This window comes from Thunnus maccoyii, chromosome 3 (genome assembly GCF_910596095.1).
Source record: "Thunnus maccoyii chromosome 3, fThuMac1.1, whole genome shotgun sequence".
Classification (NCBI taxonomy): Eukaryota; Metazoa; Chordata; class Actinopteri; order Scombriformes; family Scombridae; genus Thunnus; species Thunnus maccoyii.
The window spans coordinates 23480850-23505896 of NC_056535.1; the positions used below are offsets into that span (position 1 = coordinate 23480850).

The window sequence follows — 25047 nt, forward strand, 5'->3', positions numbered from 1 at the left end:
AGAACAAATTGATTTAAAACACAGACCACTGGGACAAGCTTGTAACTGGCTGAGAAAAGACACTGGAATTGTCTCCTGGAGAAACTGATGACATGGAGGTTAAAGCCCCCCTTCTGTCACAAATATGTTTTTTTCTTGTTGTCACCTGACCTCCTGTATGCTACTTACACAGGTGTGATGTGGAAACTTGAAGCCTCCAGTGCAAATATGCTGAGAATTGACATTTTAGTGACGTAGGAGACATCTTGTGTCCAAACTTTTGAAATGTAAAAAACATTTACATTTACATAGATTCTGGAGTTTTTAATTAGGAACTAGTTTACTGAACTTTTTTGTGGAAAGCCCATATCAGACACAAAATATTATTCAAAGCAGAGTATTTTTTATATATCTTAAAGCATGACTGGAGGAGATCTTTAAGTACTGTGATGCAAAACAACTAGCTACCATTTTGAGAGAAAAAGTCATTAGAAAAGGGGGGAGACAACAAGTGGGAGGAAAGTTCCTTTCATCACAGCGAGATGAGTGCATATTCTGCATAGTGGGACTGTTCTTATGTTCAAGTCCTCAAACGACTGATTTCCTCAAGTGCCACTTTGAAAAACTGATTGGGCACCAGGGTTTGATTTTGATCCTCACAGTTTCACTAAAGCACTAAAGTCAAAGACCCTTTTTTCTCTCCCTCTCTGGCTGTTTGGCCTCTTTGGCCCCTCTGAGTTTCCTCTCTACTGCGTTCTCGACACACCGAGACTCTTGACAGGTAAGGCCCCATGCACTGTTAACCACTGTGCCTCTTGAGGGCCGCTCTCTGCCCAGACATGGGTGGGTGCTGGCTCTCCACTTTTCTGACTGTTGTTTTTTTTTTTTTGGCCCAAAGCTCCCACTCTCCAAGCTGCAAAGAGTTCTAATCACTGGACTTACCTACCTCCTGCTTACTACCCACAGACTGAAGAGCTGAGGGATTATCACAAACCCAGCCTTCTGTTCTGCCTGAATAAATATGTGCAAGAAGGAAGGACGCAATGTTGCTCAAATCCCCTTTGAAAATTATTTTTTTTCCAATTCACTTCTTACAAAGTAGAGATGAACACACGATGCAGACTACAGTTAAGGAGTTGAGACATAATATATACAACATATAGCATATACAGACATACCTGTACACTCATGTATCTGGGGGTTACATAATATAGCCAAAGCTCCCCCTGGCTGCCAATGTAGACACAAGTTAATCAAATATAATTGTACAGGTCTCAGATTGATCATTTGCTAAACTTCCCCCATGAGCAGCGATTGTATTTTTATTGAATTCTTACTTTGCTCTCCTTTCTGGCCACCATAGATAACCAAAGAAAGTTGAGAATTAAATATGAAACTCTGAAAATTTAAACTATAAGCACACTATATACAAACTTTACAAGATAAAAATGCAAAATCTGATATAAATGTATGTCTGATTACAGCTGACAGTCTTTCCCCTATAACTGGAGCGGAGTAGAGAAGAGACAGGTGAGGTGAGGATAACGTTACTTGAGTTGACAACAACTACACTCGTTACATTACTGTAAGTGCAATAAAAGTTTCACAAGTAAAAACACAACAAGAGTAATTTATTAATGTAAACCACCCAAAAGATGGACAGACGTCAACCTCAAACATCTGAAATTCAGGCCAATATGTCTGTGTTTTTTTTAAATGTACCCAACCTGAATCTGGTGACAGGGGCGAGGATGCTAGAAACTAGCATGACTTGATGAACTGCAAAAAAAATTGTTCTGAGTGGATCATTGGGAAAAAGAATAAAATATGGGAAGACTCTGACAGACACTGGCTTAGCAACCAAAGGCACAGCAGGTCTATCAAGCTTCAAATCTCCCCACATGTTAGTTTAAAGATCAATGTCTTCTTTTAGCCTTACAAAATCAAACGTTAGCATGCCTGGCTAATAAAATAGGCTAATAACAATTACTAACGGTCAATTTTGCCAGCTGGAATGGAGAAGCCTGCTTCTATCTACCTGTGTGAAATCAAAGGCAAATTGATTTTTAAAAAAATTAAGAAGAATTATGAGTGGTGCATTCACAACAGAAATCATTGTACACTGCATTAGCCTATATGCTGTTTGAGAAAGGAAAGCTTGACAGGTGTAGCAACACTAAGGTTGGCGGTGCTCAGCGAATGGTCAATTATGATGGATTTCAGAGCTATTAATCTTGTTTAATCAATACATTTTTCTAAAACTCACTCTCAGCCTCCTCCTTTTTCTTTGAGTAAAGCTTTTTCTTGTGATGCACTAGAAGTCATGACAGACAGGCTGATGTGTACTGCACGCACAGAAGGCAGAGAGTCAGAAATTTGAAGGATTATTATGAAGATTTGACCATGGGGCTTGCCTCTACTGTTGTTGAGTCCCGCTCTTGGCTGCCAGACAATCAGACAAATTATTTCACAGTTCGCTCCTCTTTCTGTCTGTCAGCCGATGAGAGATTATGTTCTCCTGGATGTGTATCTGACTGCTTTGTTGTAATACTTGACACTTCATACCCACTATGTTGTGTCAAACATCATTATAACTGCGACACAATGGAATATTCAAAACTTTGCTCTTTGCGGTGTGTTAGCTTGCAGGATTTAAAGGAGATGGATGCCACAACACTAAAATGATGAATAGTTAGTTATGATGACTCACATGTAAGAGGTTGTCCTCCCTCTTTCACTCTGAAGAAGTTCCTTTATTCACAGTGGTGAGCTCCTGCTCTTACCAACCATCTTCTCTCATCATAAAATACAAATATACAGTATCTAATCAAAAAATGTGTGCGTAGGGAGGGTCGAGCTCACACTCATCGCAGCCTGTGACACCCTGTGCTCACGGAACAGCATTTGTGCATCTGTTGAATGTCTGTTTTGAATTTGTTAAGCACCGATTGTTGTGCGTTTGATTTGTGAGTCTTGACTTGGTCTTTCTTTGCACTGGTAATTGTTACAAAGGTGTGGTTGTGTGGCAGCTGAGTGGAGTGTGTAAGGATGCAGTGAGCTACCTGTGTGAATGCCTGTGTGTGGTGGTGCTGTGTTGTGCTGTTACTTTACTACATGGACAGTGTGCTTTGCCAACTAGCTAGTGGTGAACTTGGAAATATGACAATCTTGGCAATGTTACCAAAATCAGATCACACATAAAGTGACTGCCGCCATGACACTGCGGTCAAGTGAGCCGCTGTTTGCAAAACCATGGTCAAACCAGCTGCCTTTTAAATTCAGTTGCGCTGCTACTGCAGCAGTTATGTAAGCCTAAAGGTGCTCGTTTGGCACAGCCTTTAGGCTACTGTAATTACTGCAGTAGCAGCAGCTCACTTAACTGCAGTAATGTGATGTCTGATTGTGTGTGTGTGTGTGTGTAACTAGAACAAGCAATTTCTGAAGATAGAGCAATAAAATTATATTTTACCTAAAGCGAAAAATGGCCAGGGACACGGTAGAGGCTATTTTTCGTGACTTTTTTAGGGGGCAGGTACAGAGGACCATGAAAATGCATATGAATATAAGCACGTAGTGGTCATTTCCAAAAAGGACACCATGTCATAAAAATAATCCAGCAAAATGAAACTCTATTGTCTCCCTCCCCTTAAAGCAGTCTGGCAGGCCAACAATGTAATAAACCTTATGTCAAAATTCAGTGCAAGGGTCTAAAGATCTAAAGATCAAGTTTGTCTGTTTTGTATCTAATGTGGACCATCCCCAAAAGGAGCAGAATGATAAAGGGTTAAATAAAAGCAACAACTGTTTGACTGAAGGGATCCATACAGACTCTCTAGTACTTAAAACATATACATGGATTTCCTAAACTCTTCCATTACAATCTGTATCTGTAATCTGTATCACCTGACTACACATATTCTATTGTTCATATCCATCCTAACCTATAATATTTCTTGTTTGTTTATATTACTTTGCCATGTATATACTTGTGAATATTTATGCTTTTTTTTGCCCTATTTTAAATGTCTGGTTAGATGCCAAACTGCATTTCATTGTCTCAGTGGGCTACATGTGCTTTGTGCAATGACAATGAAGTTGAATACAATATAATCTAAAAATGTATTTTTGTCTGTGTCATGCCTCTACAACTATATGTTGTGTGTGTTTATACCGTATTTTCATTATTTGCTTGTTTTGCCAAGGACCACCATTTATGAAACCAGTATATCTTTTACTTATTTACAGCATTCTATAGTTTTTTGTGAAGCATATTGGTACTCTCATGGCTATACAGTATTTTGAATAAACAGATATAGAAATTTGCATCACTTCCACACAGAAGCAGAGGAGAGGCAGACAGGGAGCTGGGAGGAGGTGAGAATGACAGCTGTGAAATGTCAAGAGTTAGAAACCTCCGCTTGTTCAAATAACTATGATTAATTATGGAGTCGATGAGTCAGTGACAATCTGATTCAGAAATATACCTATTTGGTAACACTTTCTATGATGCCCATGTTTATAATGCATTATAAACATACTTATAATGCATTATAATCTGCTTATAGCATTGTATAATTATAGCTATAAGCACTCATAAATATTCATAATGCTTTCTGTATGAAAATGAATGCTAGTGTAGGAGTAATGCAAAACACTGCAGGTCAGGAAGGTCCTTGTCTCCTAAATAAACAAATGTGGTGAATATATGGTTTGCCAGACTGCAGCTGTTAGCCTTTTCAAATCAATATATGTACAAAATAGACAAACCATGAGTAGCAGGTCGTGTAGTATGTTGAGCAAACAATGAATTGTTCAGGGAAAGCCTGGAAGGGTAGTTAAACAGCGAAACAAGGTACAAAACACAGCAGTAGGGCTATTTCTCTGGTAAATGGTCTTCTACAGGCATTCATTACTTTGTTTTTTTCCATCTACCACAGTTTAAAACAGACCTAAGCGAATGGAAAAATCAATTGTGGGGGAATTTATTCAGTCGTGTTTTATCCTTCCCAATCTCTTGTTTTGCTCTTCATTTAAAGAACCTCTGCTGTTGCTTCCACAACATGTGGAAGGAACAGCGTGGTCTTGATAGATCTGTGATGGGCATCAAATAAAACAGAATTGGATTGGACGTGCCTCATTAAAAAGACACCATGAAACCAAAGCAATCAATCCTAGCTGAATGATTTTTGCTTATGGGAGATGGAATTGAAAGCAGCAGAGTCAAACCAAGTCAAACTTTGTTACCGCTGTGATGAAGAACATTTGAAACTGTTATCACAAGAGCAACTAAAGAACAAAACTAGTTTTTTAATCATAAGGGGTCAGTGTTATTCTTGTTTTGACAGGCGTTAAGAGCTTACACTGTAATTTGTCATTTTTATTTATTTCGTGAAGATCGATCACCTGTATGAGAGCACCAGAAAATACTCTGGAAACCCATAAATGACCAGTTACTGGACATATAAGTCATCAATCAACACGCACACACACACAAACACTACAAAATGTCTGAAAAGCTTGTAGGATTTTTTTCTGTTTTTTCCTTATTTTTTAAGACAGAAAACTTCAGATATGAACTCAAATTGCGATTAAAATTTTCAAAATGCTCAGAAAAGGATCACATTGTGCCCATAAAGTTATAAAAAGCCTATACGTTGTTCAGTGTTAATTAAGAGAGTGACTTTTAAAAAAAATATTGTCAGTGATGTCTTCTCCAAATAAAGACTTCTGTACTGGCTGCAGTACAAAGCAAGGACTTGATGGTTGTGATTGGCAAAAAAATGTTTAAATTCATTCAATTCATTTGAAGCTAATAAATTGGAGCTAATAAATAAAATGATAGATTTATTGCTTTAAGAGGACTCATGGGGGCTTTTGGTGAATAAAGAGAGCCAGTTTAGTTCTTGCAACTCCAGTGCCACAAAGTGCTCTCTTGCTAATAAATATTTTCTGTAATAAAGTATACGTTAATCCCAAAAAGCTCATTTAATTGGCTTTTATTCATCAAAGTAACAAACATCAAAGACAAGGCAATGACAAAGTTATAGGTAAAGGATTTGCTTTGCTTTGAAATGGCACATGCACATGAAAAGTTAGAGGTTTAAACATTTGCTAAATGATGGATCATCCTTTCATGTCTTTAAAGGATTAACTATGACAATTTTATATTAATCTCCTGCATATTTGCTAAGCTGCAGAGTCCTGATTGCTTTCTGTCACAAACACACGTTTGCTGTGTGACACCGCAGGTTAACAGGAGATCTATTTGCATGATGTTTACATAATCTGCCTTGAATCTGAATGCTTCTAATAGTATGCTGCTAGAATCCGTGTTGGATAATACCATTGTACTGTAGATACAAGTGCAGTTTGGAGAATATCAGTCCACTTTGTCTGATAGGCAGTCAAACAAACACCCAAACAAAGAAGCAACAAGCGACCACTTATGACCATTTCCAATACAGTAACATAGTCAAACCTTGTGCTGAACAAAGGAAACAACTTGCATTAGACTTTAAAATCATATACAGCAATTGATCTATTATTGATTGTGTCTCATTTGGAGGGATGTTTTCTTTTAGCTTTAACCTCCTCACTCTCTGTGTCTTTTAGCTTAAAAAATATGGTAGGTGAGGAGAGTTGTCACCCCAAAACCTCCCCAAGACTTTAAAGAATAATTTTGGCTTATGACAACTTATTTTTGTAATTTTGGCCATCATTTCTATTAGTTATGAAAGTAGTGAACCAAAGTATTTGCAGAGACCTGGGGCAAAGAGAAGATGAGACAGGTTGCAAATAAACCAAGAGAGTATAGCCAGATTGTTGTGAACACTTTCTCTGGAGGTTAAAACAAAAGTGAGAGCAGCTGAAATGTTGGTAATCTCTTATTGTGCAGGAAAACTGTGTGTTTTTAAGTGTGTTGTTAAAGACGGTAGGTCAAAGTTGAACCAAGAAGTTGTTCTGTAAACAGTGCTGGATGTTTATAACAGACAGGTTGGGTGATAATTATATCTTTCACCTTGTTTGCTCCTCCAATATGTTTGGCTAATCTCTAGATTTGTTTAAAACTTGTATGATCATCTGGCTGCTCCTGTTTCTTGCCAGCCTTGACTTTATTTAGCAAGTCACCTGATTCCCCAAACTCAACAATTAACTTGAAATCAGTGTCTTTATACCAATAAACTAGACAAATGACCCGAGTTGTAATTCAATGAAATTGTGCTTTAATGGTCACAGCATGAGTTATAGTTGTGGAATAAACTTAACTTTCAGGATTATTGCCTCAACTGTAATTGTTAAATCTTATTAAAGTGCAGTCACATGCCGAACATAATTAAAACACCAGTGAAACCTGCTGCCTTGTTTTGAATGTGAGTAAAATAAGCACAACTTTCCTGTCCCTTTGGGAAAAGCTGTAGTCACAGATCTACCATCTCCCTGCAGCACCACCAGGGTCTCGTTTGTTGCTTTCTTTCACACTTCAAGACACGATTACGACCTTCTCTTTTCCTCTCATCACTGCAGAGCCAACACAGAAACCAATCTTGTTTACTAAACCTCAAGAAAAGTGAACATGAGCAATGGCTGACCAGATCATCTATCTGGGGGGACTGCAGGGTACAAAACCCGCTATATTGATATTCACACACAATCTCACCTTTATGTTCTCCGCTGAAGGAAAGGAGGAATGGGGAGATAACAACAAGGAAACAAGAGGGAGGGAAGGACGAGGAGATTTAACAAGAGGAAAAGAAACAACCTTATGTCTGTTATTACACACACAGGCATGTGAAGGATGTGTGAGATTAGTTTGTGTGACCTGCTGCCACTGGAACGAAAGCACCATCCATCATGACCTGTGTGAGCTCCTGGTTAAATTAGAGGCTGGTTTATCTCAACAGAGAGAGTTAACATCAAGGGCAAACAAACCTGCCACAGAGGGTTCAAGAAAATAACCTAAACAATAGGGAGTTTATTTAAAAGCAGGTTCAACTGAGGTTCATTGTTTGACAAAAGATGATGTATGAGAGACCAACATTTGCACAATAGCTGAGAATAAAAAAAGTGAATTAGGCCATTTTTCTTAACATTTATTTATCCGGGGAGAATTTCCCAATCATGCACCGTCCATTTCAACTTCCTAATTAATATTCATAAACCTACTGTACAGTGTATGCATGCTGTCCAGTGAAGCAACAGTCCATTGTTCATTTTCAGCCACTCTAGTCACGTGGCTCTAGTGAAAGCAATTTTGGTCGGTCCACAGCTAACTCAAAACTGAAATATTTCAACAAATATCACATACACACTCATGGTCCCCAGAGGATGAATCCTAATGACTTTGGTGATCCCTTAACTTTTCGATGTTGTGCCACGACCTGGTCAAAGTTTTTATTTATCCAGTGAAATATCTCAACATATACTGGACAGTTTGGCAGAACATTTGTACAGACATTCATGGTTCCCAGACGATGTATCCTCATGACTTTGGGGATTCCAACTTTTCATCATAATTTTCAGCTCACAGTGAATTATGTCTACCTATTGAATGGACTACAGTAGGATTTGGTACAGACATTCACGTTTCCCACAGGATCAATTGTAATAACTTAAGTGATCACTTGACTTTTCATGTAATGTCATCAGGTAATTTTTTAATTTTTCTGTTACTTTGGTCTATGACTTTCACATCATTCTCAGTTGTGCTGTGTGTTTGGTGTATAATTAGCAAATGCTATACTGCAAACATGATAAATTAAGATGATAAAAGTAGTAAACTTTATACCTACTAAACACCAGCAAGTTAACATTGCCATTATGAGCATGTTCGCATTGCTTAAATACAGCCTCATTGCATGGCTAGTGTGGCTATAGTCTCCCCTGCTAGTCTGAAGATTGACTGTCCATCTTTAACCTAACCACATTTGCAGTTATGTGAGCGGAGCAGTGACCATTGCTTAGCTTAATGTTAAACATTGCCAAATAATCTTTACTGACAGTCTGTGAAAAGGAAAAGACGACATCAGCAAAGTAGTTTGACAAACTCTTTCAGGATCTTGTAAACGGATGAAAGTGTTTGTTAATTAGATGATCATTACAGTGTGTTAGTGTGAGAACTTTAGTACAATGCTTGCATGTACTCCCAGTAACCCCTCATGGATTATCACTCTGTATGCTCTCTGGTTCTTTGCCTGTTTGTCAAGGCCAGACAGGCTTCTTCATGGAGTTTCTCTGTATGCTGTCAGGTTTCATTGACAATTTCAGCTACACAATCATCAGAGGTAATGAAGCATAGTGTCCCGAGGATGTGACAGGAAATGCATATTTGTCTTTTGTGTTTTCCTCTTGCTGCAGAGATATAGCAGCATTTGCAGTTCAGAGAAGTGCTGGGGCAGCAGAGCATTCAGGAGCAAGTTTGTAACAGTGCTGAGCAAAGCAACAGGGTTCATATCGACTTTTTTTTTATTGTGATAAAAAGAGTACAATGAAACAACATTAAGCTTGCTAAACCTTGAATTTCAATGGATGCCAAATTGATTAAAATCAATTATAAGCAGCTATAAAATACAACATTTAGTTCATTCAATAGATGTTCTATTTCTTATCCTTCCTTGTGGTGAACTGAGGATTTACAGTGTTGCACTGTAGGACTGCAGTGAATGGCAGATAGATTTATTGGGCCTGATAATTAAGATTTCTGCATGTTTGGAATGTTTCAAAATGATGAAATACTGGGCAAACACTGACCAAATGTTTGCAAAGACTCAGTAAGTGTTTTAATCTAGAACTGACGCATTTCATTGGAAATACTTCAAATCCTTTCTTTACAAAACTTCACCTTGCTTGATGAATCAGACCTATTAGTGGTTTCCTTGTGCTGTGTCACTCCATTCAAAGACACACTGCAGCATACGAATAACCAAACTCATATGGCTCAATAGTTGGGGACTTGATACGATATATTGGGCATGCACTGTATATCTGTGAAATCTTGACTATTATTAATTCTAAGGCTGGCTTGAGTTTAGACTGTGTTTAACACTGTGAAATGAATTGTCCTGTATGGTCTTGCATGTTTAAAAAAATTCTGAACTGACAATGAAACAAAAATAAAAATCTGGTTCCAAATGATCATTTCTTTATACTGTGCACACACACAGGTGACCTCTCCACTTTTATACAGTTCCAACAGCCAGGAGATTTTCCCACTGCCAAGTTATTATGGACTCTACCTTCTAATTGATGTTCACTGTAAACTTTCCAACTCGAGAATATGTGACATCTGGTGAGTCTAATGTTGGACAAAAGGAGCCATAATTGCAGCCAATGATTTAACCCACAACCAATTAGTTTCTCCTCTCTGCTTGAGTTCTGCTTCTCTTCCTCCTGGCCTTAATATCAGTCGCCAGGGGTGTATCCAATGGAAGCAGCTGTAGTTCTTGATCAATGGTACTCAAATTTCCTCCACCATGATGTGATGGAATGCTACACAATTAGCGGTGGATCTAGGGAACTTGCCTCCTGTGTCGCATCACGGGCAAGGAAATGAAAATGTGGCAATTAATAAGGAGGAAGTGCTGCCCTGTCATTCCTTCCCTAATGGGCCAATCTGGTAATTCTGTGATTGAGCTGCATCACCGGAGCAATATCAAACTCTGCACTGACTGTGCTGGAACCACATTGAACTGATGCAATATCTTAAGGACAGCTGGATATAACACCCAAACCTGTCCTACAAATACTTTGATATGCAAGTATTTTGCATCAGAAACTGCATTGTGAGGAAAATTTAATGCCAGCCGCAAACACTGATACTGAGCAAATTTGCAAAACAGGCGTTCAGTGCTAGTATATATGACATAGGCTTGATGTTAATTTGGTCCCTACATACTCAGTCTATCAACCCTGTTTCTGTGTGCTTGCATGGAGCATTTGTCATATTCATCACAAACCAGCTAGTGTGGAGTGGAAGTGGACAATAAAACCGTCTGACAGAGAGTCTACAGCGACGCTCACTTGTCATTCTCCACCACTCGACACAGAATCTGCATTTAAATAAAATGAAAGCAACCATCACTTTGTTGCTTGCTAAACTTAATTTGTTTGACATAGGCATGCAATTAAAGTTGCATTAACTCATTTTTTGACTGACTTGGAGGTCAGTGGAAACGAGCTGTGAACACAACATTGACATATGGTGAACTTTTGCACAAAGTTGTTTATTTACACATCCCGCAGTTATGAAGCAACATTATCATTCATGTAGAGTTGTGTCTCTGTCCCCCTTGATGAATTTAAGTCTAATAACTACTCTCTTTTAGCTCTGTCTTCTCATCTAACATTTGGCAAGAAAGCGAATTAACGTTTTTCCCACAATATTAAACTTTTCCTTTAATTACTCAATAAGTTCAATACCTGGCTCAGTATAAAGGGTCTAGAGAACACAACTTTAATCATTTAGGCTCTTAATACTGCTGCATTCACTTGCTACCTGTTCATGCCTTGAAGAAGGTCTCTGACTGAAAACTCACTAATTAAGATTCTTGCACAGATTAGAGTGTGTGGATGCTTTTTTCATTCATTCTGATATTTTTTAGCTCCAGCACCTTAGCTAAGTCTGATACCGGGTGATTGGTGTATTTCTCTCTATTTTTGACATTATACAGACTAAAATATGAATTGATTAATCAAGAAAGTGTCAGATTGTCAGATTAATGGATAAGGAAAATAATCATTAGTTGCAGCCTTAGTTTTTGATTTATCAAGGTTCTGTTTCCAAAAAGTGTTTTTGCTAAACTCCCAGATTACTGCCAGACAGCAACTGTAGCTGCATTAATACAAGACAGACACAACATGGATGGCTGGAGCATCACACTATTTACAGGGAAAAAAGTTTTGGCAGGAAAAACTAAAAACGGGAGATGATGCCAGTCAGAGAGTAGAGACCTATTATCCACCACAGATGGTCAACCAGAAGCAGCTGCTCACTAGTGGGTAAGAAGAGTGCTGAGTGGTTTACTGAATTATGGCCGCCCTTCTTGACAAGACTCTTAAAACAGCTGCTTGAATAGGTTTCATCCTCATGATTCTGAACATAACCAGGCACATTAGGGGACTGTTTCATCACTTAAACAAAGGATTAAAGAAAAAAAGCTATTACATCCGTTGTTTATTATCCTGAATAGTACACACCTGGAAGGGGACAGACAATAAAGGACCAAGAGAATGACTGTGTGATGTCAACTAGATTGTTGGTTGATCAAAACTTGCAGTGCTGCGTAAGTTAAGTGTTTAACTGCTAAGATGTGGTGATAGACAGTGGAAACATCTAGTTTAGTGAGTAACAGAAGTACTGAGATTGTTCTTTATGATGAAGGCTTGATGTGTAAATTAGTGTCATTGATCACTGATAGCAAAATCAGGCTACATTTGCACACTGCTCTTGTTCCACAAAGTAAATTTCCACAAAGCACTATTTATTTGACACCTCATTTGACTTCTAGTTGTCTGACAGGATTCCTAGCAGAGAGCTACTGCTGTTTGCGTTCACGTTTCTACTGTCCAATCACACGCTTCCACCAACCACCTTCCCACACGTCATCATGGCACCACTGGACAGCAAAATGTTTTCATCTTAACTATTATTATTTTCTTAAATTTCTGTGTTGTAAGTTTTTAATGCTGTTGCACTTTGAGATCCACTATGAATGAAAAGTGCAGCACAAATTAAATGTATAATTATTATTTATTTTACCTTCACTTACTATCTCTCCTTACATCCAACTCCCAATCAGCTGTGTCTCCATCCGGCTCCATTAGAGAGCGTGAGATGAGAACAGAAATGAAAAAGCTTTCTTTGGGATCTTTTTAAAAAGCCTCCTAAGTAGGTTACAGGAGAAAGTAGGCTGCCAGAAAGGCTCAAGAGACCCAAGGAGCTACTGTTGTATCACTCGAGAGGAGTGGCATCCCACTTCAGGAGTCCACATGAAGAGGAGGATGATGGGAAAGGAGAGATGTGGTATTTGTGATGAAGAGGGTATAGAGCATAACTGTCCTCGAATGTATCCTGGAGCACATTTAGAGTGGTGTTATAAAAGCAAAGCCTTAAATGAGACACTTCTAGACCGTCCGCATGCAGATGCACTAATGAAACCCCAAACACCACCTGTTCTGTTATGTGTTTTTCTACTGAAGTGGATTATCTCCTAACATTGTCACTAGTTAAACATTATATACACAAATATATAATTATTATCTCTTCATATTTTAGGGCAATATTTAGAACTAGTCTTGGAAAAAAAAATCACTTTAATATTCCAAGAAGTGGGAGAAGTCTTTGCCTTTAACAGATGAATCCCTCTGTCTTTTCTCTTGTGTCCTTCTTTTGGGTATCATAAAAAAACAACAACAAAAATCCCCTCAGACACCTTAAATTTGCAGCATTTCATTTCTGCAGTGGCTAATTAAACCAATTTAATTTCCTCATTGTATAACAAGAAATAATCCATACTAATTAAATTATAATTAAGCGTGCAATTTGTAATAGATAATTATATTTCTGTGTGCAGCAGCAGATGCATGCTATTATGTAGCAGGATTGCATGAAAAATGGAATTTCACTCTCCATCAGTAAGCCATAGCCTTAATTGCAGAACTCCCATTATTTGAACAGCAGCCAACCAGGATGTAGAGAAGATGTTTTTATAGAAACTTACAGTGATTGGAAGTAATAAATACTGTTTTCTTTCAGCATGTTCTGTATCACTGTGAACTCCATATATGCCTTGTGCAATTACAGAGACTTTCATCTGCTTATAATTCTTATATCTTAAAAAAATGCATACGCACAAACTTGTGCTGTGTCTGTGATCAGTCGTGTTTTGTTTGAGTTGAACAGCTGCAACAGCTTGACTGCTTCTTCAGAGAGAGAGAGAGAGAGGTGTTTGGCTTGCAACAAAGGAGCAGCTGGATGATTACAGCAAGAAACATGTCGACATTCATTTAGGCACCTGACTGTTGTTTCAGAACAGACTTAAAAAACTGTGAACCTATGCTTTAACTTGCACAATGCAACAGTTCAACAACAACATATACAGTCTCTTCAGTCAGGGTAATAACATTGGACAAGTTGACTCCAAACAAATAATAATCAATTACTGACATTAAAAAGAGTTTAAAAAATCCACAGTACAAATGCAATGAGAACAGTAAATAAAATCTCTGGGTCTGTTATGAGTAATTGACAGAAATTCAGCATTTCTGAGGAAAAAAACTCTGGCATATGTGTTGCTGTTGTGTCTAAGTAGAATTTGGAATATCATCAAAAACCTTTGAACTGCATAAATGGACAGTTTGTTGCCAAGGTAACAGTCATAACTTCCTGAAGCGATGCTGATAAAACTACTGTAGTAAAACACTATGACTCATTCAAAAGATATACATAGTTTGATTCTTATTTATTTCTGTGCTCATCCTTGACTAAAACTACATAAGTGTTGCCAGAAGCAGCACAGCAGGAAGGGTTAACTGTGTGATCACTGTGTTTCATCATTGCTCTGTCTCTACGGTATAAATGTGGGGCGAGGTATGACAAATCATTTTTTGCCGAGACAACTGTTTAGTTTTGAGTGACCAGGCATAAATACAGCTCTCGTAAAAGTGGCAGTAGACAGTTCATCACTTTGAACAAGTTAATGTTAAAGACAAAAGCTCGGAGAACCATTAATCCAGATAAGACATAAGTGATAACAGCCTACACTTATCAACAGGATTGTTTAGGGTATCTCTATTTCACTTCACAAGCTGCCCAAACAAAATTCAGCAAAACAGAATAGGCTCCTGGATATGATATCTTAATAAAAGTCTTGAGACCAAGATAGAATCTAATTAAATGATAACAGTACAATTTGTTTAGTTGTTGATTTTGCACAGGAGACAAAACTAATGAGAAAACAGAACTACATATACGCAAAGAAATGAGAGCATCACGCTTGAACAGCACAAACAATGATGGCTTTATAAAACAAAAAGACATTTATTGGTAGTTTGTGAAATTCTTATTCAAACACTGTTCCACAGGAATTTAACAAAACTGAAAAGCAACCAAACATCAAAATATTTGTTAAAAAGCAGCTGGCCTTTGGGTCCACTAATGCTGTGAGAAAAGCGAAGAAAAGGAAGTATCATTTTATCCAGCATGAATGCAAAACATCACTACAGTAAGCGAGTTTCTTCCACAGGGGCCAAGAATGCATGGGAAAAATGTTGCTGGAAATTTCATCATAAAGTCAACCTTGAGCATACTCTCCAAGATATGCTGTATTTCAGTGATTTTTCATTTAATATTAGATTCAGAGTACTTCAAACACTATAAAAACAGGACTGTCAAAACATTTTTTGCCAAAGAGAGTCATGGACACTGTGCCATGGACATTGTTTCAAAAACGGAAGTGATTCAGAGATATCCAGATAGCTTAATGAGAATGATATGTTTGGGCCATGCGTACTGTTTGTAATTAGCCAGAATATGAACACAATCATGTCTGATGAGTATGCAACAAATCTCTTTTTCCATTGCTGTGGCTTAATAAAGATGTATACCCTACCCACCGGCATCCATACAGCTCATTCACAACAGCAATGACTTTCTCCCCTCTGATGTCCCTAATTAAGGCATCTGAGCTACAGGCACTTTGTTTTCCCTTGTTGGTTCAGTAAACCGTGCCCCCGGGCTGATTGAATTCATACCAAGATGAAAAAAACAACATAGGGCCTCCCTTCCGCGCATAATTTAGGTTTTTTTTTTTTAACACAAAGGAAAAAATTGGTTTGCGGATTCAGTGCCAGCAAATAATGAATTAAAAGTATTTCTGAGACACTGCACATACATGTATTGTGTGAGGTACGTGGTACAACAAAACCTTAATTTAAAGACCTTAAATCTGGAGAACCAAATAAAAGAAGAAATAAATTTATATTTCACCAGCATCACAAACTATGTTATATTTATATGTCCCATACATTTTTGCTAATATGGATATTTGGGGATATTTATTTTCTGTGGCAGTGTATCCAGTGTAGTTTAAAAAATATGTTGATATACAGTATATTCCTATATCTATGTAATTTTATATTTACCCACGTAAATGTACAGTACAAGCACTGGTTTATATTTGGGATATGAATCCCTTTTTAAGAGTGCAATTGAAACATTTCCTCCAGATCACTCACTTTGCAATTTAGTTGTATATGTTGCTCACATACCTTCACATAAACCTTACAGTTACTCTATTAATGCATTTCATTATTTCAGATCTTATTGCAACAACTGTGTCCTGTTGACAATCTTGTTTCCTCCACAGGTGTCAGTAAAGACCTTACAGAAACACATCCATATACAGTGCATCTATATCATTACATTTTCTGATGCTATTAATTTGATAGACATGTTAAAGAGCAACTTTACCCAGTCTAATAGATGGTGATCATTGTGTTTTGTTACTTTTTTTCTGTGAATAAAACACAAATCCTAGCAATGTTTTTCCTCCTTATAAAATCTAGTGTTGTAGGCAGAAGTCACAGGTGCATCTCCCAAATTGAAACTGTGAAGGAAATTCAGACCAAGGCATTGCATTTTATGAACACATAACAAGTTTTATGGATTATTTGAACATGTAGCCAACTCACACCAGCCTTGACTTCACCCAGACTGATCAGGGTCATCAGGGCTATAGTGTTAACTTATTACGTTTGTGCGTGAGCATAGTAGGGTTATACAGTACATGTCTGGACCATCTTGTCAGTGTGTGAGAGGTTCTCCTGTCCCTCTGAAGTGAAGCCCTTTAGCTTCAAGGTAGTCTGTAGGGAAGAGCTTAGATCAGAGTGGCTTACTCACTCTCATGCTTGGGGTTTGAGGGTAAATGTGATCATAGGTGGCTTAAGTCTGGCAATGGGGACATGTGGCAGTCGGGCAGGGTTAGGCAGAGTACTAAAGGTGCCAGCAAGCTTTTGCTCTACATATACTAAGTTGCCAGTTTATAACCTGGCTAAAAACTAATGCAGTCCAATACAACAACCCTGTTATAAATTCTACCATCTTGAAGGTTATAAGGTTCATTTTTTGTGTTGAAACTGGTTTATAGAGGTGTTGATTTAACTTTAAGATTATTTTGGAGGCTACATTACACTGAGAGATGTTTCTAATATTTTGTCCGCCCCATCAATGAGGGTAGACATATTATGTTACTGTTATTATGTAATACTAGTGCAGTGCCCTTTCAAAACATGCCTGTTCTGAATGGGCCAATTGCTTGGTCTCCAGCTGCTATTTCATCGCATAGAAAATTAATACAGTTGATGTGAGGTGTGAATTAGTATATACACCAACAACATGAAAGAAAATAACATTCTATTATACACAGATAATAAGTGCTCTAATAGTAAATAAATGTTCTTTTCCCATTTCAAGTAAAATAAGGGCTGTATGTAAAAATAAAATAATGTGCATCCTAAAATAAAGTGGATTGATCATATTGGGCTCTGTGCCTTCAGTTCAGATTTGAGTGGGTATGTTTGCTCCAAAGATTTGTGCTTTGTCTGTAGTGGCACTTCACAATCACTATGGTCTCAGAGTATATGAGACACACTGGTTTTGAACTGCCTGTGGAAAGTATTTTTTTTGTTTTACACACATAACTACAGTCATTGTGTATTGTGTATGCTCAACAACTGGACATACCTGAACGCCTCCTGTGTAGTCACTCGTTGCTGCTGCTAATCTGTTAAACGTGCTGACAAAGGGTATGAGAGTCTTGATGAAAAGCTCAGTTTTCGCTGTCTACTTTTCTCTTTTTAGAGCACTTTTCTCTGACTCGTGTCATGCCTCGTCTCTGGTCTCTCCCTGACCTGTTGAAATAGGGCGACAGAGCCCTGAGGCTCCGCCCTGCCCCTGCATAGAGCAGAGTGGCTCACTGATTGCTGTTTTTTTCAAAGTTTATTAATATTAAATGTATCGCGTGTCCAAATTGCACCAAATTCAAAACTGCACTCCCCTGGGTCCCTAGCCATACACCCACCAAGTGAGGAGTCAATCAGATGAATGGTTCAAGAGATACATCCTTTCTTTAGTAGAGAGATATATTATGTTACCAGTAATTAAAAGCTAACAAAACGAGTAACTGAAGTATTTGTTTCACAACTGTATAGAGTTTGGGAGCATGTAATGCATAACACTTGATTTGACATGTGTTTATTTTAAAAGTAAGTCTGCATTCATTTTGGAGTTCTGTAACTAAATCAGATATTGGTATTGATGGTTAAAGGTCCATTGTGTAGAATTTAGTGGCATCTAGTGGAACAGACTTGGCAGAAATGGAATATAATATTCATAAGTATGTTTTAATCAGTGTATAGTCACCTAGAAATAAGAATTGTGTTTTCATTACCGTAGAATGAGCCCATTTACAGAGGGAGCGGTTCCCTACCACAGAGCCCACCATGTTGTACCGCCATGTTTCTACAGCAGCCCAGAATGGGCAAACCAAATACTGGCTTTTTGCTTTCGCTCGTTTTTTGCGAGTTTCACAGCCACCGCAGGTTCTCCTACATGCTAGGAAGGGGAAGGTGAGGTGTATTCATTTAGTTGCAATCTGCAACCTCACCGCTAGATGCCACTAAATCTTACATACTAGTCCTTTAAATGGTGAGGATACATCTCCAGTCTTCTTCTTATTTGGATCCTTCTGTTTTTGTTAAGTAGTGGAAACACACATCTTTGTAAGTATGTACATGGATCTTTGCCACAGAAATCAGTGCAGATAATGTAGATTAATTATCCCTCCCAATGTGGACTGTTAGTCATATACTGTAAATTGGATCAAAGCAAAATTCAGATTCAGATTGTCCTGTAGTGTGAGCATGTCGTCAGAAGACTTTAACTGTAATAAAACAATTAAATATAACAAATTAGAATGAATACTGAAATACCAGATCTCAGAAGGAAGAAAGAGTGCTTTTCATAATGACAGGTCGAGCAGAATAATATTTCACTGATAGATCAAAATCTTTTTCCAAAAATGTGTCAATAAATAACATTTTGTAATTTTGGAAAAGCCAGATACAATGTAGTTCAACCAAGGACAAAATACATGTATGAAGGTTTGTCTAATGAGGGATGGAAAGTAAGCCCAGTAAGGCTGGATAACACACAGTGCATGTTGTACTTGAACAGCACAGATGAAAAAACTAAGCTGAAACTGCGCCGTCAGATTAGGTCAGTTGGCAGTGATAAGGCATTATCCAGCTAAATGGGGGAACAACTGCACCCAAGACAATGATTTTGCTATGATGTCAATTTTGGGCGTACATTTAGGCAATTCCAGGACTATTACCATTTGTTTGTGCTTGTCTCTCCGTATACTAGGCCTTTAAAACAAACAATATTTTCTCTGTTTCCCTGGGCAAACATCTGCTCAGCTGCGATAGGTTTTAAATATCAGGCTGAAAAGCTTCCCCAAGCTACCTGGCAGTTGCAGAACAAATTATATTTGACATTTTCCATGGGGGTGATAATGCAGGGATTCTGTGCAACTGGAAAACACTGTTTAATTCCTTGTGTTATTTACATACTGGTTGATTTCCCTTTTTTCCTCAATGTGAGCATCTTACAATGCAATTGTGAATGAAAGGACTCAAAATATAAACAGTCTTGTTGGTGGCCCTGTGATTTTCACCATATCTCTTGACTCAGTCTCTCACTCTGTATTTCATTTCATTTTCTTCATCTCCCAGTCACTCTCTCCCTATAAGTCCCTCCAACTGTGAGTGGAAGTGAGAGCAGTAATAGCATGGAAATGTGAGCTATCTAACATGGAAAGATGATGTACAGCTGATTCTGTACATGCGTAGAATAAAAATGGCTTCCAGCCTCTCTGGTTTTATTGTTTATCCATGTATTTGTCTATATGTGCATACTTCTGTATAGCATGGTAACTTGCAATAGCAAACTATAATTCTAAATATTGCAAACTAAATGTTAGAATCTTAAAATGCAACCTGTATGCATGTTAACACGTTGACATTTATAGGTTTATCCTCGCTCTGTGTGTCTTCAGTTCAGTTTTAATGGACTTGTCTCTGGTCTGCACCTCATTGAGTGTGCTTTCTCAAAATTAGAAAATGGCATGTTAATATCAAACAGTTATTAACTTTGAACTGATAATGTTAGCACAGTTTGCAGAACAGCTAAGACAATAGTTCTTATGAAAAATGTATATATAACAGAACAAAAATATGACGTTGCTTGAATACACGTGAATTATGAAAAAAAAGCAACAGAGAAAGATGTCACGTTTGATCACTGACATAAGCTGTTACTGTAGGTCAGATCTAAGAAATGCTTGACATTTTTCGCTTCATCACAAAGTATTTTGTCTTCCAAGTAATTACTAGAGCCATTAAAATATACCATCTGAGTGGAACAAAGTCAGACCTGCTCGTTGAACCATCCTCTTACTCCTCTGTTCAAAACAAAGCAAATGTAAATGCTTCTCTGCAGTTCCATTCAGATTAGGCACGACAGAAAAAAATAATTCATCATTGCAGTGGTATTCTGCAATAAATCAAAGCATGTCTGTCTTCTATTAGAAAAAAACCCCCCGCATTTTAAACCCAAATTCCCCAGTGGAGACAAACATACTTACTGTGAGATACGGAAAGATATTTACCTCATATGACAAACAAACAGCACCATGGAGCATGTCAGGATATGCCTCTACACATGATAAATTATCTCCATCATATAATTCATTATCAGCTGTTAAATAAATGACACTCATCAGCCAACTTTGTAACTTTAAAGCTACACAGAAGATATACTGTTTATATATATGTGTGTGTGTGTGTGTGCACATGTCTGTGTGCCTGTGCAGGCGAGAGTCATGCTCACAGAGCTCCACACTGATTATACCCAATAATGTCACTGTGTAGAGGTAACACACCATGATGTGTTTGCAGGACGCTGTTAAGGTTTGGACGCCTGGAGGAATGCAGGGAAGGAGAGGCGAACACAAACAGGATGAAGTGTAAAAATCATAGTGAGATCCATAAACTATGAAAGGCGAGAGGATGGACAGACCTGCCTAATGCATCCAGTGGGGTTGTTATAACCTGAGATGCATGTTCAATTTGACTTCTTTTCAAACTGTGCTGGTGTGCCTCAATTAATCAAACAATAAAAATATGAGAAAACCAGTGAATTTAATATCGATGAGCTTCTCTGAGCCACAAATTGAGATTGTTTGAATGATCTTAAGTGCATTTAAAGGGGACATATCATTCTTTTTGAGATTTTTATACTGTTATAATATCGAATAAATTAAACATGATCAAAGTTCCAAAACCGGAGGTGAACATATGTAAAAATGCTTCCTGCAAGTCAAAAGTCAGCCCACTCTCTTTGCAATGTAGTCTCTACTTCCTCCTCATGATGACGTCACACTGTTCGCACATTGTTCATGTTTTCCACTCACATATTTCAGATTGGATTTGGGCTCAAACATGTGGGAATGTATTGGAAAAGTTTTTATTTTGAGTAAAGAATGAGAAAAAGAAGTGAATCCTACTACTACTGTTTGTTTATGTAGCCTCTGGAACCACCGATGGGCAGCTTCAGGAAGCAAACCAGTCAGAACAAAGTGGGCTCATTGGGAGACACCTGTTTCAGACAGAGGCTGAACTGAGGGGCTTCATACAGATCCAGCATAGGATAAATCAGAAGTTGTTTTTTTTTTAAATTGTAAATAATGTAAAGATAAAAATAAAGCCCCTATAATATAAATATGGACCTCGACATGTGGATGATACATCCAGTCTATGGACCAAACACAAATACACCAAACTCTGATGTGAAATAACAGGGCAGCTGAGTGTTCATATAGTACACAATCACTTTTAGGAAGAAGCAGATTAAGAACATTTACATTCAGATATATATGGCAGGTATGAAGGTGGTTTTCAGTATTGCTGTGATGAGTCTGTTGATCCTTATTTCCACATGGATCATAGGTAAAACTGTTAAACTACTGCATTTTTCTACTTACTATAGCTTTCATCCACAGCTCTCACAGGAACAGCAGTGCTGGTCACTCAACAGTAGTATAATCTTTACTCACAGAGCATTGGTCAGGTGATGATGATCCCTGGGTCAGGATTAGAGAGTGAAAACCCATATGCTCAATAGTTTGCACCAAGTCATTCCACTAAGGATAGAATAAACCTCCTGAAAAGAGCCTGCAGGCTCGCTCTATATTGTTGTGAGGCACGTGAGGAGTGAAAGAAAAAAACTTTCATTTAGTATCTTGCCAGGCTCTTATTTTCAAGTGTCGCAGGGAAAAAGGTGTCCATTTTCATCTCTTGAGATCAGTCCCAACTCTTTGACAAGGTGGGAGCTGGAAGGCCATGCAAACGATGCTTAATGAAGAGATGGGGCGGAAATAAAAAGCCAGTGTGAGATTGGATTTGATAAAAATCTGTTCTTTAATAGATGGAGACGTGAGGAGATCAGATGATAGAAATAATAAGCAATATGACATGACTGCCAGGAAAAAGATAAGTGGAGCATCTACGCATTTCAATGTGTAACAGAAGAAGGAAAAGGTTGCACGTGTGTATGCATGGCCCTGCCCGACAGCCAAAAATAAAACAAAAGGCAATAAAATCACAAACATTTCAGCACAACAGTCAGAAATATACTGTATTGATTCTTCTGAAGCTCTATACTCCCCCTCACACCATGTCTCTTCCATCATCCTCCTGCTTTCATCTCATAGAAGCTGGGGAGAACAGAACATGTTTGTGCTATTCAGAGCTCTACACCCACTGTGGTCCTCAGCAGGAGAGTCTACAGCCCGACTCATCCGATCACCCCACTCAGGCATTCTCCAAAGCAACTTTCATTTTTCAGTGTAGTCAATGAATGTAGTCTGAATGTACTTTGCATTCTGTCTGCAATTGTAGGTTAAACCAAACTAAGTGTCTACAGCCTTGCAGGAGGCTCTGCGAGGCTGTATTTTGGCAAAGTTTTGCTCTGAGCCAAACAATAATATCAGCAAGGCAAAATGCTCACAGTGACAATACTAACATGCTGATGATCAGTGTGTATAATGTTTACCAAGTTCAATATCTTAGCATGCAACTATTTCTAATTAACGAGAAACAAAACGTGATGGGTATGTTATTAGTTTTGCAGATCTTTGGTCATAAACCAAAGTATTGGACAAATTCAAATTTTGGCCCAATGATGTCACTAAAGGAAAAGTTAACGAATCACCAAAGTTATTACAATTCATCCTGAGGTGGACATGAATGTCTGTACCAAATTTCACCTCAATCCAACAAATAGTTGTTGATACATTTCACTCTGAACCACAAAAGTCAACCTCATGGTGCTGCTAGGAAAAGATGATTACCAAAGTCATGTGAAGACATTATCTGAGAACCATGAATGTCTGTACAAAATGTTGGGGCAATCCATCAAGAAGATGTTGATTCACTGGATGAGTGAAAACTTTGACAATGCTGGTGAAGCTAGATGAAAAGTTAGGGCATCACCAAAGTCATTAGGATTTTATCCTCTTGGGACCATAAACATTTGTACCAAATTTCATGGCAATCCATCCAATAATCACCAAGATATCTCACTAAAAACAAAAAATGTCAACCAACTGACAGATGACATCGCTATCCATAGAGCCACGCCACTAGAGTGGCTAAATGCAGTTATTATGTGATCTGTTAAATGAGGACTTTCATAAGTGGAAAATGTTTTTACAAATACACAAAAACCAGAGACCCTCTTTCAGGCAGTAATGGTCACACAATGCAAAGGGCATTTTTGAAACACAGGCAATGACATCAAATAAAAGTATTTGAACTTTAAGTTGGTTCTCTTCTACTCTATTGAGAGGCAAGCGGTTACTACTGAAATCAAATAACTCAGTCAACCTTTGCCACCACTCACAGGCACTCAGTGCAATTCACCTAGAACAATAGAACAGAACGAGGCCCTGTAATTTACAAATCACCTTTGTTTTGCTGTCTGGGGGAATCTTTGGTGTCCAGCTGTCAGTGACTGAAAGAGATGTTTGTTTACTGCAATCATACAGAGTGAGCAGAAGCACTGCGGATTGAACAAATTACATTCAGCCACTTAGCTGCAACTCTCTTTCTCTCTCTCTATCTGCATTGGGCAAGTAAAAAACCCAGTAACACGGCGCACCGAGATCAAGGCTCTAGTGGATGCAGAGGATGAGAAATGAATAACTTACTTTTTGTTGTATACCCAGGCAAACAGAAATTAATCTCCGGACACACGGCACAGAGGAGGTAGAAGTCATAGGGGAAATAATATTTCCCTTTTTTTTCACCTGCCCAGCTCTTCTCAGAATTCAATTGATTCTTTCTTTTAATACAAGATGTGCCCTGTGGAATTTGGTGGTCAAAATTATTAACTTTCTCACAGATACTGTTCTCTCTCCAATATCTCTATTTTCCAGTGTTTAGAGAGTGTACATTGTATGTGTGCAAAGGTCCGCATGCCCCTGCAAACTCCATATAAAGCAGCTTTATTAGAAAATAATGACAAACAAGGCCAAGAGACAGAATCCTTTTTATTTCTAATTTTAAAAAGTAACTGCACACTAAAGGTGCTTTCAGACAGTGAGTGGTTGCAACAACAATGTTCTGCGTTTTGAAATAGCAGCCGCAGAGCGCATTGTACACCACAGGTTGCTATAAGCAACCTACTATAATCTCATGCTGAGCGGGTTGTGGCTTAAAATAGGTAGAGGTAGCTTAAATGGAGGTAGCGTTGCCCTGCTGTTGGTGCTAGAAGAAAAGTCAGGGGATCGCCCAAGTCATTAGGATTCATTCTCTGTGGACCACAAATGTCTGTACAAAAATTTAAGGCAGCCCATCCAATCATCCAATAGTTGTTGAGATATTTTAGTCTATACCTAAGTGATCGGCGGACCAAGAAACCGACATTGCCATCCTGAGAACCAATGTCCTTAC

The 25047-nt window shown here is 38.2% G+C and overlaps 1 protein-coding gene across 2 annotated transcripts in view; it reads right to left on the reverse strand.

Moving 5' to 3' along the window:
• The window catches only part of LOC121894523 (potassium voltage-gated channel subfamily D member 3-like), an 83836-nt gene that overhangs the window by 19875 nt on the left and 38914 nt on the right, over window positions 1–25047 (reverse strand). The gene's annotated exons all lie outside the window — the stretch shown is intronic.